We start from the raw sequence: 13,207 nt of genomic DNA, 5'->3' as shown, positions 1-13,207 counted from the left end.
TTTCCATTTTACCCATTACAAAACAAGGATATTTTAATATTTTTCAATCGCATGAGATCCAACGCAGGTGCTAAATGAAAACTTTGGCATCTACATAGACTAAACTGCTCAATCTTGATTAGCACTGTCAGAGAATGACATGACTTGCTCATGCAAAATATGACATTAAATATGTCATTGAAATGCAATTCAGTTCCATAACACAACATATTAACATACCGTGATCACATATTTAAAAAAAGAAATCCAAATTCTGATAATTTCTGCTAGTTGACCCTAACATCAGCAAGCCGAAACATGAGGTTGTTGGAGGATTTCAGTCAATGGTAAAGCAAGACAGTAATCCCTCGTTTATCGCGGGGGTTACGTTCCAAAAAGAACCAGTGATTAGTGAAATCCGTGAAGTAGTGAACTTTTTTTTTTTACAGTTATTATAGTTATTAACTATATATACAATGAAGTCAAAGACAAAAACCTGTTTTCAGGCCCAATTACAAAAAAAAAAAAAAAAATTAAAAAACCCAAACGTTTTCAACAAATAACTATAATAGTTTTTGGAAATACTGTACTGTCAACACGCAGCACCGCTGACGTGTTCTGATTTAAAGGGTTAAAAGCATTAAAAAATTGCACTAAAAAATCCGTGAAACAGCGAAGCCGCGCAAAGTGAACCGCGTTAGAGCAAGGGATCACTGTATCCCCATACCTTTATCTAATGAGATACTCCCTAAATTACACATCTGTCTATATCCTTTAAATCTACTGAAATTGTCACTAAGTCACAGAAATACTCAGTATGCCAAATCAACGGATAGTCTCATAAATTACATGAACACTAAATATATGAAAATGTTAACCAGAAGGGAAGGCGATATCCTGGAATCTACCCCTGGATCTCTATACTGTGAGGCAGATGAGCTAATGAGTCATCCATCGCGCCGCCCGTAAAAACATATAATCCAAATTTTATGAATCTCAACGTACGGTATATCCAGTATTTGACGACAGGGAAGACCTTGACAGGCACCTTCTTGGGGATGATACTCAAACTGCGCAAGCTACAAATCAGCAACAAATTTTACTTTAGAAATGACCAGACAAAGCCATAGCATGCAGCAAACCGTGGAAATTGTGAGAATGAAAGAGCTTTGGTAATACAGCATCAGCCTGCTTGCTCCTGGTGTAGCTAGCTGCCTAGCATGTGTTAAAGCTGCTGAGTGAGTGAATAAGTGACATTGAAATTCCAAACCCGAATCACAGGTTACATGAAAAAAAAAGGAGTTGACCAAGGCACACGCTCACACAGCAGACACACATTTCTAGTCAGCCATTATTCAGCTGTGGTCTTCTCTTGACGGTAGCTTCAGGAATGGCCATTATTAAGTCGAAGCCAAGAGTCTGCGCTTGAGCTACGGAGCACAATAAAAATTCCTTTTTTTTTCTTTAATTAACTTTTACGAGCTATGAGGAGAACATGCTGTCACCTGGCAAGTGCACCGGCACTGATTATTTCTTACCTTCCACAAAAAGGCTATCCTCCTTTCTGCTCTTCCCGAGACACTGCAGTAAACAATAACATATAAAAATGAGCATTAACATAAAGCAAATTTCGGATATAACTGTTGCAGAGAGATTATATGAGTAAAATAACATTAACTAGTGTAAGTGCTTTGGTTTTATTTTCCAACAACGACATATACTTCCTGCACGCCCACTTGTACACTTTTGCCAGAACGGTGAGAGAACATCTTCAAATGAAAAGGCTTTTACAAATCAATGGGGAGTTCAGCAACAGCTCTGAATGTCACAACTTCACAGAAATTTTAATTAATATTTCTCAGTCAGCAGCATAGTAGCCCACTATTTTCTTACAAACAAACAAAGGCAGACTTCTTTTCATCTTGAAGTGAAATGCATAGGTCCGGCTGATCGAAAATGCGACGCTACTTTGTGCTTAGTTCTTCTCCTCTATCTTGCAAGGCATGATAAAAGTAACGTGATAAAGGAGCGGAAATTGCATTTGTGACAAGACTGTGCTGAAAAAACAGAAAAATACATTTTTCACCATTATATAATGGACAACATTTACATCATTATCTGACACAGACATTTCTTTTCAACAGCTGAATACACAACGATGTAGTTGTTAATATTCGGACCAACTGACTGCGTCCTTTTGAATTGGTATTGGACTCCAAGTGAGGCGCCGCGACATACAGAACAGTGTATAACGGTGCTTTTGTTCGGATGAGAAATCTTGTTCAGAAATTTCCCTACCATATTACGTGCTCTATTACGAAATGCTTTGAATGATGCCAGACAAAGTTTCAAGTGTGGCATACACACTAAAAGAATAGTAGGTTATATTTATCCATGTGCTGGATTTTGAAATAGTTTCCCTTTTTTTTAATGTGGTCAGTTTGAAATGTTTTAAAGCATTGTACAGCACTTTGAGTTGCATTTTCATATATGAAAAGTGCGATATAAATAAAGTTTGATTGATTTTGTTTGATCTGGGTCAAAATCCCAATCCAAGATGGGTTATTTTATCTCCTCAAACACTGGGCAATTAAACGTTTTTGCCGTGAGGCTTGCCACAGTTTTTTACATTTATTGTTTATATTTTTAGCATCCTTATTCATTCTATGAAATGCTGTCCAAAAAGTTTTACAAAGGAGAAAAAGAGGGGAATAGAACCTCGATTGATGGTCAAGGACGAGCAATTAGAAGTATTGATGGCACCCTCCATTACAAAGCATGCGGATGGAACGAATTATAGCACACTAAAACATTTCACTGCGCCATTTTCTTTAATGAAAGGAAAGGAATACAATAAGCGTTATCACCAACATGTTCAAAGCACATCCTCGGGGCACCCAAACACCAGGCAAATTGTCCACTAAATGAAAGGTCATTTGACCAATACTATGCTAATTATTGATTTGGAATACATAATCAGAACAAAACGAGCAAAATGGTGATAAAATATTTGCTGTCCAGTGGCATATAAACAGTAGCCCTACATTCTTGTCACAAATACAAGCATTTTTTTGTTGATGTCTGACTGGTGTCATAATGATTGTTCAATTGGACATTATTTTGTGCCCATCTACAGGAGCTGTGATGCAATTTTTGTATCATGTGAAATCACAAAAAAGAGCAGTCAGAGTCCCCGGACCGCTACCAGAGCGAAAATAAATACATACACATACATACCAGTTTGCAAAAACCTTTACTGAGAACCTAGATGAACACATCTACAGTACGTAAAACATGATCAGTTTAGATTTGTTATAAGTCAGACATTTGAAAGTATTAAAATACCCAATGTTTAAAACAATGTCCATATTAAATTCAGTACTGTATGCTGTCATGTTTGTGTGAAATATGTCTTAAAATATGAAAAGATTTCCCAGAAATTACACTATTTTACACAGAATAAAAATAATAGTGATTGTCATTTATTGCATGTTTTTCATTTTGTTTGACGAAAATGCACCCCAATGGCTTTAAAATGTAGAGCATTTACATCATTCACAAGCCAAACAAAGTACAGCATATTTATAATGAAACAATATTGGGAATGGTAAAAAGAAACTGGGGATGGCGTTGGATTTAAGTACCGGTACTGTTCTGTTTTTTGTTTTTGTTATGCACAATGGCTGACCCTAAAAGCAGTAGACGAATAGAATGAAAATGAGAGAGAGAGAGAGATAGAGAGAAAGAGAGAGCGGTTGAAAGGCTGAGAAAAACAATTAGTTTATGTATATTGCGGACTATTCATACACACACATTCCATCTGCATTCCCATCAGCTGTCAAATTGGGGAAACGATGTGGATGTGAGATCTGCAAGAAGACCTGAACTATGCATACCACTGAGAGCTAATCAAAACACAATCACGCTCACTGCCAGAACAGATGCACACAGGCGGGCGTCTGTACACTCATTCTCTCTGCTCGCACTCACAGCCCGGCAAACTGCTTGTCTCTCCCTTTCGTTTTCACAAATGGTTTCACAAATCTGTACAGAACCATGCACAGATACGCAAGAAAAATATGAACACAATGGAACACATTTGCACACATTTTCTATTCAAAGTATCCAACGTTCAAGGTGGAACAAAAAAATGCAACCAACACTCTAAACTAAATCTCAGGTAGTATAATGCAGAATTCTATTATATACCGCTCATCTGGGGTCAGGGTTCAAAGGCAGCAGCTTCAACAGGGAAGCACTTGTTCCACCTCTTTCGAAGGGATCTCAAGAAGTCGACAGACCAGCCAGGAGACACAATACCTCCAGCGTGTCCTGGTTCTCTCAATCACGCCCTTCCAGGTCTCACTGTCATTGCCCACCTGAGCGTTGAAGTGCCCCAGCAGAACAATGGAGTCCCCAGGAAAGTGGGTGGTGGGGGGTGCGCTCTCACGCACACCCTACAAAAGGACTCTTGGACAGGTACTCTGAACTGCTCTTTGGTGCATAGGCACAAACGGCAGTAAGAATCTGTTCCCCCGTCACCAGGACGCCGAGGAAGGCTACCCTCTCATCCACCGGGGTGAACCTCAACGTACAGGCACAAAGCCGGGGAGCAACAAGTATATCCACACCTGCTCATCTCCTCACCGTGGGCCACTCCAGAGTGAAGGAGTGTCCAATCACTTTCGAGAGGGCAAGTACCAGAGCCAAAGCTGTGTGTGGAGATGAGCCGACGATATCTTGTCAGAACTTCGCTGCTTCGCACACCAGCTCAGGCTTCTTCCCTGTCGAAGAGGTGACATTCCATGTCGCTAGGGCTAGTTTGTGTAGCCAGGGATAGGACCTCCGAAGTCCCTGCATCTCGCGTTATCCCAGCTCACAAGGCACCTCACCCCATTGGCCCCTACCATAGGTGGTGAGCCCATGGGAAGAGAGAGAGAGATTACTTTTTCGGGCTGTGCAACGCTGGGACCCATGGGAGCCACCAGGTAATATCCTTTGACAAAAATGTACTGTACCTGTAAAGTTGCAAAAAACTAAGATGGACTGACTTTAAAGCTTTTACCACATTTGCTACCTTCACTGAAATTGGCTTCCTTTCCTGTGATGAGATTCAGAGATTCTGCGTTGTTAAAAACAAACTAATCAAACAAAAACAAAGCTATCACATATCTTGAGGTCAGCAGCAGAAATAAGAGGCTATGGAGAAATGAAAAAGATCAACCCCCGGCATGGTAGTAGTGATGCACAAAAATTTGGTTGTATAGTACAGACCTACCATGAATAAAACAACATACAGTAGGCCTTTAAAATAATCTGAAAGCAAACCTTTGCCTCTACCTCTCAACATAATTGACATAATAGTAGCTATACTGATAAGGCGTTCTGTCAGACAGCGAAGAAGAAAAGAACTAGAGCTATCTCCTGGGAGTTTATTGTGATAATATACTGTATGTAAGAGTGTAAATGTTTCACCGCCAAACCTTTGCCACTGCAATTAGAGCGATACTGTGAAAAGCATTCTTCCGATCTGCCAGGCATGAAAGGTTTCTCCCATTTCAGTTATCACTCGGTCTTCAGTTTAATTAAGCCCTAGAAACATTGAAAGCAGACTGTATAGAATTGGCATTAACGTATACTTCACCCCCCCCCCCTCCCCACTCAGGAGGCAAGGAGAAAGGTTTGGGTCACCCAAAATATAGATGCATATACACAAGGTTCTTTCACTTGATTGTGAGGTTAGTAACTTCATACGTGCCGGTACCACAGAAGAACAACTGCTGAGAATCTGCCATTACGCTACATTGGCTGGATTTTTTTCCCTAAATTAAATGTGCATTATCAGACAGTAAGTACTTTTTTTAAAAATAGCACACCGTATTTCTGAGCAGAAAAGATTCTCATCCAGTCACACAATCACTTTTGCACTATATGTTACTAGGACCACGGTGGTCAACTGATTAGCACGCCCGCCTCACAGTGCAGAGGTGCGGGGTTCAATTCCGGCCTCCCTGTGTGCAATTTGCATGTTCTCCCCGCGCTTGCATGAGTCTTCTCCAGGTGCTCTGGTTTCCTCCCACATTCCAAAAACGTGCATGGCAAGTTAATGGAACACTCTCAATTGTTCCTTTGTGTGATTGTGCCCATGAATGGTTGTTCCTCTATGTGTGCCCGGCCATTGGCTGGCAACCGGTTCAGGGTGTCCCCCGCCTGCTGCCCAAAGACAGCTCAGATAACCTCCAGCAAGCCCGTCACCCTCATGAGGATAAGCGGATTAGAAAATGGATGGAAGATGAATGTTACTTGTACACCAAGCAGCCTTCATCGTCACAGGCGCGAGATCTAACCTTGGTTATGTGTAACCTTGTTAGCTCCAACGCTGCAAGGATAAAGAATAAGCAAAGTAATGCCCTTAGTCTCCCCTCTCTTGTATCAAAAGCACACACACGTGCGGCCACCCAAACCACGCACCAACCTAATACACGTTCGTTCATGCAATCTGTCCCAGTCGTATTTACTAGTTTGCCGACGACTGATTGCAGAGTTGAATGACAGTTAAATTATTCATGCTGTTAATAACCAGCCAAGTCTCTGTGGTGCAGAGTAGCCCTGTTCAAACACTGCTGGTTGTGTGTGTGTGCGTAGAGCGCAGTGAAATTGAAGACGGTGTTTAAACAGTGAGGTGAATGTGTATGGAGAATGTGTATGTGATGGCAGCATGAGTTATCACTGACTGGGCTGAATTGACTGATATGCTACTTGAGGGTGGTTATAGGAGGGGCTTCTGTGTCAACATAAAGGGAAACAGGTTTTGTCAAACGGAAGGTCATCTCACAGTAGTGCTTCTCAATTATTTTCTTTTACGCTCCCCCTAGGAAGAAGAAAATATGGCCTGCACTCCCAACTCTCCACCACGACTGCAGTCGTACTGTATCATTTAGCTATAAAATTGTTAGAAGTACACCCCTGCATGAAACTGTATCGTTATTAACATTAAAGCAAGCAAAAAAAAAAGGAGAGAAAGATGAAACATATTTCCCATGGCCACTGCCCCCGTGATCGCGCTACCATGTTTGGGCTCATGAACAAATTATTTTACTCTCAGAATTTAAAACTTTCCATCACTCAAACTTTTCTTCGGTTCATCACCTCATATTTTGGCATCAAGATTTTGGCTGATGCACCTAACACTTGTTTGTGGGATGTTCGTTGCAGCTATTAAAATGTTTCTATTCATCAACTGCCCTTGTTATCCTCGATCAAACCCTTTAAAATCCATTTCATCGTGCACCAGTGGTTTCTTTCTCCCGAAGTTCATTCCTTATACCGGCTGTGATTGATTTTTGAGAAATTAAAAATCCCAAATAGGTTTCCATCTTATCTTAGCTTCACAACTGCTTGCATTTCTACACCGGGACTGCTCTCTGGTTTTAATGTTGGTCAGATTTTAACTGAACTAAAATGTCATCTATGCAGACAAAAACACGATTCTAAAGTGGGTATCGATGTTCAGCACATCGCATGTTCCCCCTACTTTCTCACAGGAACTGTCTTGGATGTCAGAATTAGATGAAAACAACAGCCCTCCCCTTTTTGTGTGTTGCCATCCACGACCATCTTAGGTGATTTTTTTTTTCATGCCTAAAGACTCATTTTTAAAAAATCCTGATTTAGGTCATCATTATTTGTGCATGAAAGGGTTAATAGTTAAACACTCACCAGAGTTATCATCATATTCTGCTCGAATGTGTGTGCGTGCTTTATGTCTTTTTCTTTGGGTCTTGGAATGAGCTAGTAAATAATAATAATAATAATAATACATTTTATTTACAAGCGCCTTTCAAGACACCCAAGGACACTTTACAATAACAAAAAACACAAAACAATACGGACCGTCTGCAACATTTTCCAGCATGTCTGTTTTGTTTTTGTTTTTCCTTGTTAATGTGAGGTGCATTGGAAAAGGTGGAGGCTTTAGGAGGCATTATTTGACCTTGGCAAAGGTCTGATGATTTGTGTTGATTGGCAATACAGATAATAATGGAGATATTAATAAGCTAGGGTTGAAATGGCCTGAGGGTTAGGCTCCAAGGTTGGAGGTGGTGGTGCGGGGCAGTGCAGGTCTGCATCATCGGGGATGATTGGGTTCGGGAGGGCGGGGGTGCAAGGCAAAGAAGGGGGAAAGGGTGGAGAGGGTCGGCAGGGAGAGGGCGCAAAGTGCACCATTTCCTTAGCAGCGGTGTGGTGCTGCAGTCCGTGCTGTCACACGTCAAAGAGGGAGCAAATCAAAGGCAGCTCTTTTGATGAATATAAAACAGAGGGCCCTGCTGAGAAGCACTCTCCCTCCCTGATTTTCTAATCACAGGGCTGCAGAGGCGACGGGCTGCATCAGTTTCCCCCACCGCAGCCCCCACCACCGCCCGCAACCCCAACCTAACCCGTGCAGCACAAAACGACGAACGGAACCCAGAAACAAGAGGAGGAAGGCAGACTGCACGAGCCATCACAACAATTGCTGCATTATGATAACAGCAAACATTTGTCCTCTTGAGACGCGTGCACGGGGGGGATGGGTGGGGTGTGGCAAGATGCTACAGCTGGGTTTTGGTTTTATCTGCAAACATCAAACAGGTATTGTTGCTTGGCTACCAGGCGTTTTACAATCTGTCTGACATATGCTTAAAAATTGGTTCTTCAGAGAGAATAAGATGCTGACAAGGATTCTGACTGACATTATTAGCTTGTTGTCTTTCACTAGGCAGCGTTACGACACTTGCAGTCTTAACAAGCATTTCTAAACATGCTTACTGATTTCAATTACATTTGTTCTATTGTTTAAAAATAATCGTGGCATTCAACAAAACACGTGGATGGAATCCTGAGTAGTCAAATTCTTTTCTCAGCTCAAGCTCTTGTCAACCGCATGCAACCTGAACCTTTTTTTGTTGGATATTCTTCATGCATAGTCGATTTTCACTATGATGTAGCCTCCAACAAGAGGATTCAGTGCAACATTCCTAAAGTTGTACAATTCATAATCGGGCTAAAATTATTTTAAGGAAATATGCTTTTAAAGTCATGCAACAGTTCACACTGCTCACATGCATGTTTTCACCCGACACTTATTGTACATGTTTAAGCTCAGTGAGCACAAACAAGACTTAGAAAAAGGGGGTTGCATTTTTCTTTTTCTTTTTAAGTCACCAATGCCACTGCACACACATTTTTGGTGTGGTAGAGCAGGGTGTCACCGACATGGGAGCCCCCTCGATCACATGAGTAGCCCGCGGTTCTGTTCTAAAAATAGCTCACATATGATGGCGCTTTGCACTGTTGGAACGGTGATCATTAGAAAATGTAAACACTCACAGAAAAATGTGTTGCATATTGATTTTTATTTGTTTCCTACCATGGTAAATCATTGCGGATAATTAATATTAGATGTGTCTAATCCAGGTGATAAAGGAGCTCGCCGGGAGTCTGCTGTGTAGAAGTACCTGTGGCTAAAAAGCCAAACTGAGGCAGGGTTCTTATTTTCTGGACATGGATATGACACCTTTTTTATTTTATTTTTTTGGGTGGTGGTGGTTCCATTGCATCTCACTGGTTGTCAATTACATGCAGATTTTAGCTATTCGCACCAGCCACTCATATTTTTATGCTTTATTATTCACAGTGGATACTTTCTAGTTAAGAATGCTAAAAATCAAACTGTATAATATGAATCCGAGATGGATATACTGTACAGTATATGGCACATCAATCATCTTTCATTATGAAAGCCCAATTTAGTACTTTAATATTTGAAGACGGTGAATTTATTTTACACCTGCACTGAAATGTTAATTTCAAAAATGTGTTCTGTTGCAAATCCCAAACAAAATGAAGGTTTGACCTTGATCACGGAACGAATTGTGTTCCACCATTGAGGTTTTAATGTTAAAGCAATACCTGTCTGAACGTGTCATTCTACTGTTTCTATCATTGTTTTTCTACCATTCCCGATTTTTGAAACAAGTAATGATTCACTGAGAAAGACGGCATTTGCCACAGCCACAATCTTGACTAAAGTCTCGCAGAGCTGGAGTACTTTGTCAGGACATTCAAATCAGAAGTCAGCTTCAGAAGCACTGTCTAGCCTCTCCTCCTCAGGGCAGTGTTCTACTTGTCCCAAGGCAGCATTTGTGGGTGACACCAAGTCCACTCCCACCCAAGCCTTACGCTCAAAAAGTGACACATGCATTGGTGTCACTGCTGTTTCACCTCTTGCCTCCTGAAGTATGAGGCAATTTCCTGTGAGTGGTGCATGGCGAGTGAGAAAGAGAGAGGGATGGTCGCTGTAGCCCGGCTCTACCGTTCTCTTTGATACTGTCAAGGAAGAGTAATAGCTCTCTGCAGCCATAGCCACCGCTAAACTAATGTAGTGTGACTTTGCCTCTCCGTCCCGAAGCATTACTGCAGTGGTGAGTAACAAGGGGGTGGCGAGATTGTGAACAAACTACGAGGAGTAGAGAGGATATACACGATAGAAATAAACAAATTTTCACAACTGCCATTCATGTTCATGAAATTCTAAATGAGAGATTGGATAGTGTTTATGCAGCTGGCCAATTTTTTATCCACCAAACTATTGCACTCGACGGACTTGAACTTTCTGTCAGAACAGGCTGACTTTAGAGTGATTTGTCAGCTTTTTCTCAACACTTATGGCAGTCTTTGAACTTCTGGAAGGCAAACTGACCAAGCCAATATTCGTGCCGCTTAAAGTGATGGCGGATGCACCATGATGACGTCATCCAACGCTATACCGTGAAATGCCTAAACCATTCCTGAGATGGAATACTGCTCCACACCATCAGATGGCAGTAGTGAGTCATAGCAATTTTTTAAAAAAGCTAGCAGAACAGAAGCTCTACGCTGTGGAATATCAATGTGTAAACAAAGCATATCGGCTTCATTTTCAATCCCATTTCCTCCTCCCAACCCTCGCGGTCGACTTGGGACCAGTCTCCTGGCTCCCGGTTGATTGCGATTGACGTTTTGGGGACCTCTGCCTTAAAATCAGAGGTAATTTGCTGACTAGTTTAGCGCTTAGTGTCGTGATTTGCGCATGTGCAGTAATTCAATTGTCATCTGACTGCCTGCCCTGTATGCCAATCAAGTAACGGGATTGTAGATAGGCTGACATTGGAAGTTCTACTGTACAGAGCACCGTTGTTTGAATGTCAGCGACACCGTGAAAGCATTTTCGACGCATGTGAAAGCCCAGGAGCCGCATTGAACCAGCCCAAGAGCCCCATGCGGCTTGTGAGCCGCTTGTTGACCACCCCTGGACTAAAGCAATGTCTTTCAACACTCACAAAAAGCAAGTCCACAAGAAAGAAACCTACAGGTATATTAAAACAAATGTATTGTGATACAACAATAGTAGCATGCAATAGTACAATTTAATTAGCAAAAAGCCCATCAAATTGATCATTTTTCAGAGAGCCTCCAACAGTAGACACCAATTCAACATACACACCTGCCCAATAACAGCTGACTGACGGTGCCGACAATGCTCACCGACTGCTCGGCGCCTTGCTCAACTTGTAAATGGCCCTCTCGCAACCTCAAAAACATAAGCAGCAATAGCCAAGAACACATCCTTGTATAACTCCAGTCAAACTTTTAAAAATATTAAAATATGTGGGATTCGGCTGTCATTAAAATTGTGCAATCTTGCAATTCATAAATGTAAAATTAATGTCACAGTCATTCTCCAGAGATGCATTCAGATGTGAAGAAATAGAGGGTGTGTAAGGCCTAAGGGCTAAGGAGCCGGCTCTGACCTTGACTCCTATATCCAGTCAGCGCCATCATTAGAAATCCAATTAACAGGTCCCGCAAAGCGAGAGTGCTGAGCCAGCTCTACAACTGCGTTAAAAGGTAGACGATGTGAACATGATTTAGTTATTAGGTCATTGTCCCTCGTTGCTGCACAGTGGCTCACTCTCTGTGTTAGTTCCGCATCAACCGCACATACACAAAATTCAAGAAAGTAAGTTGCTATTTCTTTGCACCAAAGCACAATCATCCGTGTACACTCAAACTTGTTCTTTTGACACTTATTATACATTCCAATGCCCTCGGACAAGGTGTCCCACCTCTGAAAATCAAGCACCATGATCCGGTTAAAGGCCTGCTTGTGCTTCTTTTCATTCACAATTTGACAAAGCTCTCTTTCCACTGTATCATCGCACCATCAGTGGTTTTGTGTTTCTGAATGGGCCATCATTACAGGTCATTATTTATGTCCCCACGGCAGCCGCAGAGTTCCTCCTGAAGCACTTTGATCTCTCACTACTGTGACAAAGCAGTACAGTACCTCCTAAATGAGCCTCTTCGAACTCAAACGTCAGGCAGCGACATCAAGTACGGCCTTGCACAAAATATGTAGATCCAGAGAGGGGGGGAAAAAAAGAAAAATACAGGGTCCTCACTTATAATGAACCATGATGAATTTTGTGCAGATGTCAGACTTAGATACATAAAAGAACACATTACTTATTCTCCTTTTTTTCATTAAAAGTCAAGTCACGTCAAGTCAACAGTATTTATAGAGCACTTTCAAACAGCCATCGCTGCATACAAAATGCTAAAAAGGGACAATGCACAATTAATCAACATGATACAATGCAAATTCATCTGAGTTAGCTAAATTAGGCTCATTTTCACTGGGAGTCCATCGGGCAAATGTAAAAGCCAAACTAAAATGAAAAGCATGAAAATCAAACTGCCAAACGGGTCTGAAAATGATGTGTTTACCCATATTTCATCCGGCATAGGTTGTTATCGCCAAGCACCCAAATAAGAAAACTATTATCGAATACAGTATTGTAGTAGACATCATTGCAGTAATAATCACATATCTTTTTTTTTAACTTCCAGTGAAGAAAAGAGCATGCAGAAGAAGGTGTGCCATCCTTAGTCCCGGATAATCTCTCTTTTCAAGATTTTTAAATTAAACGGCTGTTCTTAGTTAAAAAAAATAAAAGAAGTAATGCCTTGTGTACGAGTGTACTCATACAGAGTGGCTAAAACTAAACAAAGCAAAGCTCTTTTTTAAATTCTCTGTGATGTAACACGGACATATAATGAACAAACACATAAAATAAGTTGCTCTTGGTCAATTCTAGAATGTTTCAATACATTTATGAAGCCTCCCAATAACATATCAAAGGTTGGT

The sequence above is a fragment of the Hippocampus zosterae genome, chromosome 4 (assembly GCF_025434085.1).
Source record: "Hippocampus zosterae strain Florida chromosome 4, ASM2543408v3, whole genome shotgun sequence".
In the NCBI taxonomy this organism is placed as follows: domain Eukaryota; kingdom Metazoa; phylum Chordata; class Actinopteri; order Syngnathiformes; family Syngnathidae; genus Hippocampus; species Hippocampus zosterae.
This window is presented reverse-complemented; position numbering follows the sequence as displayed.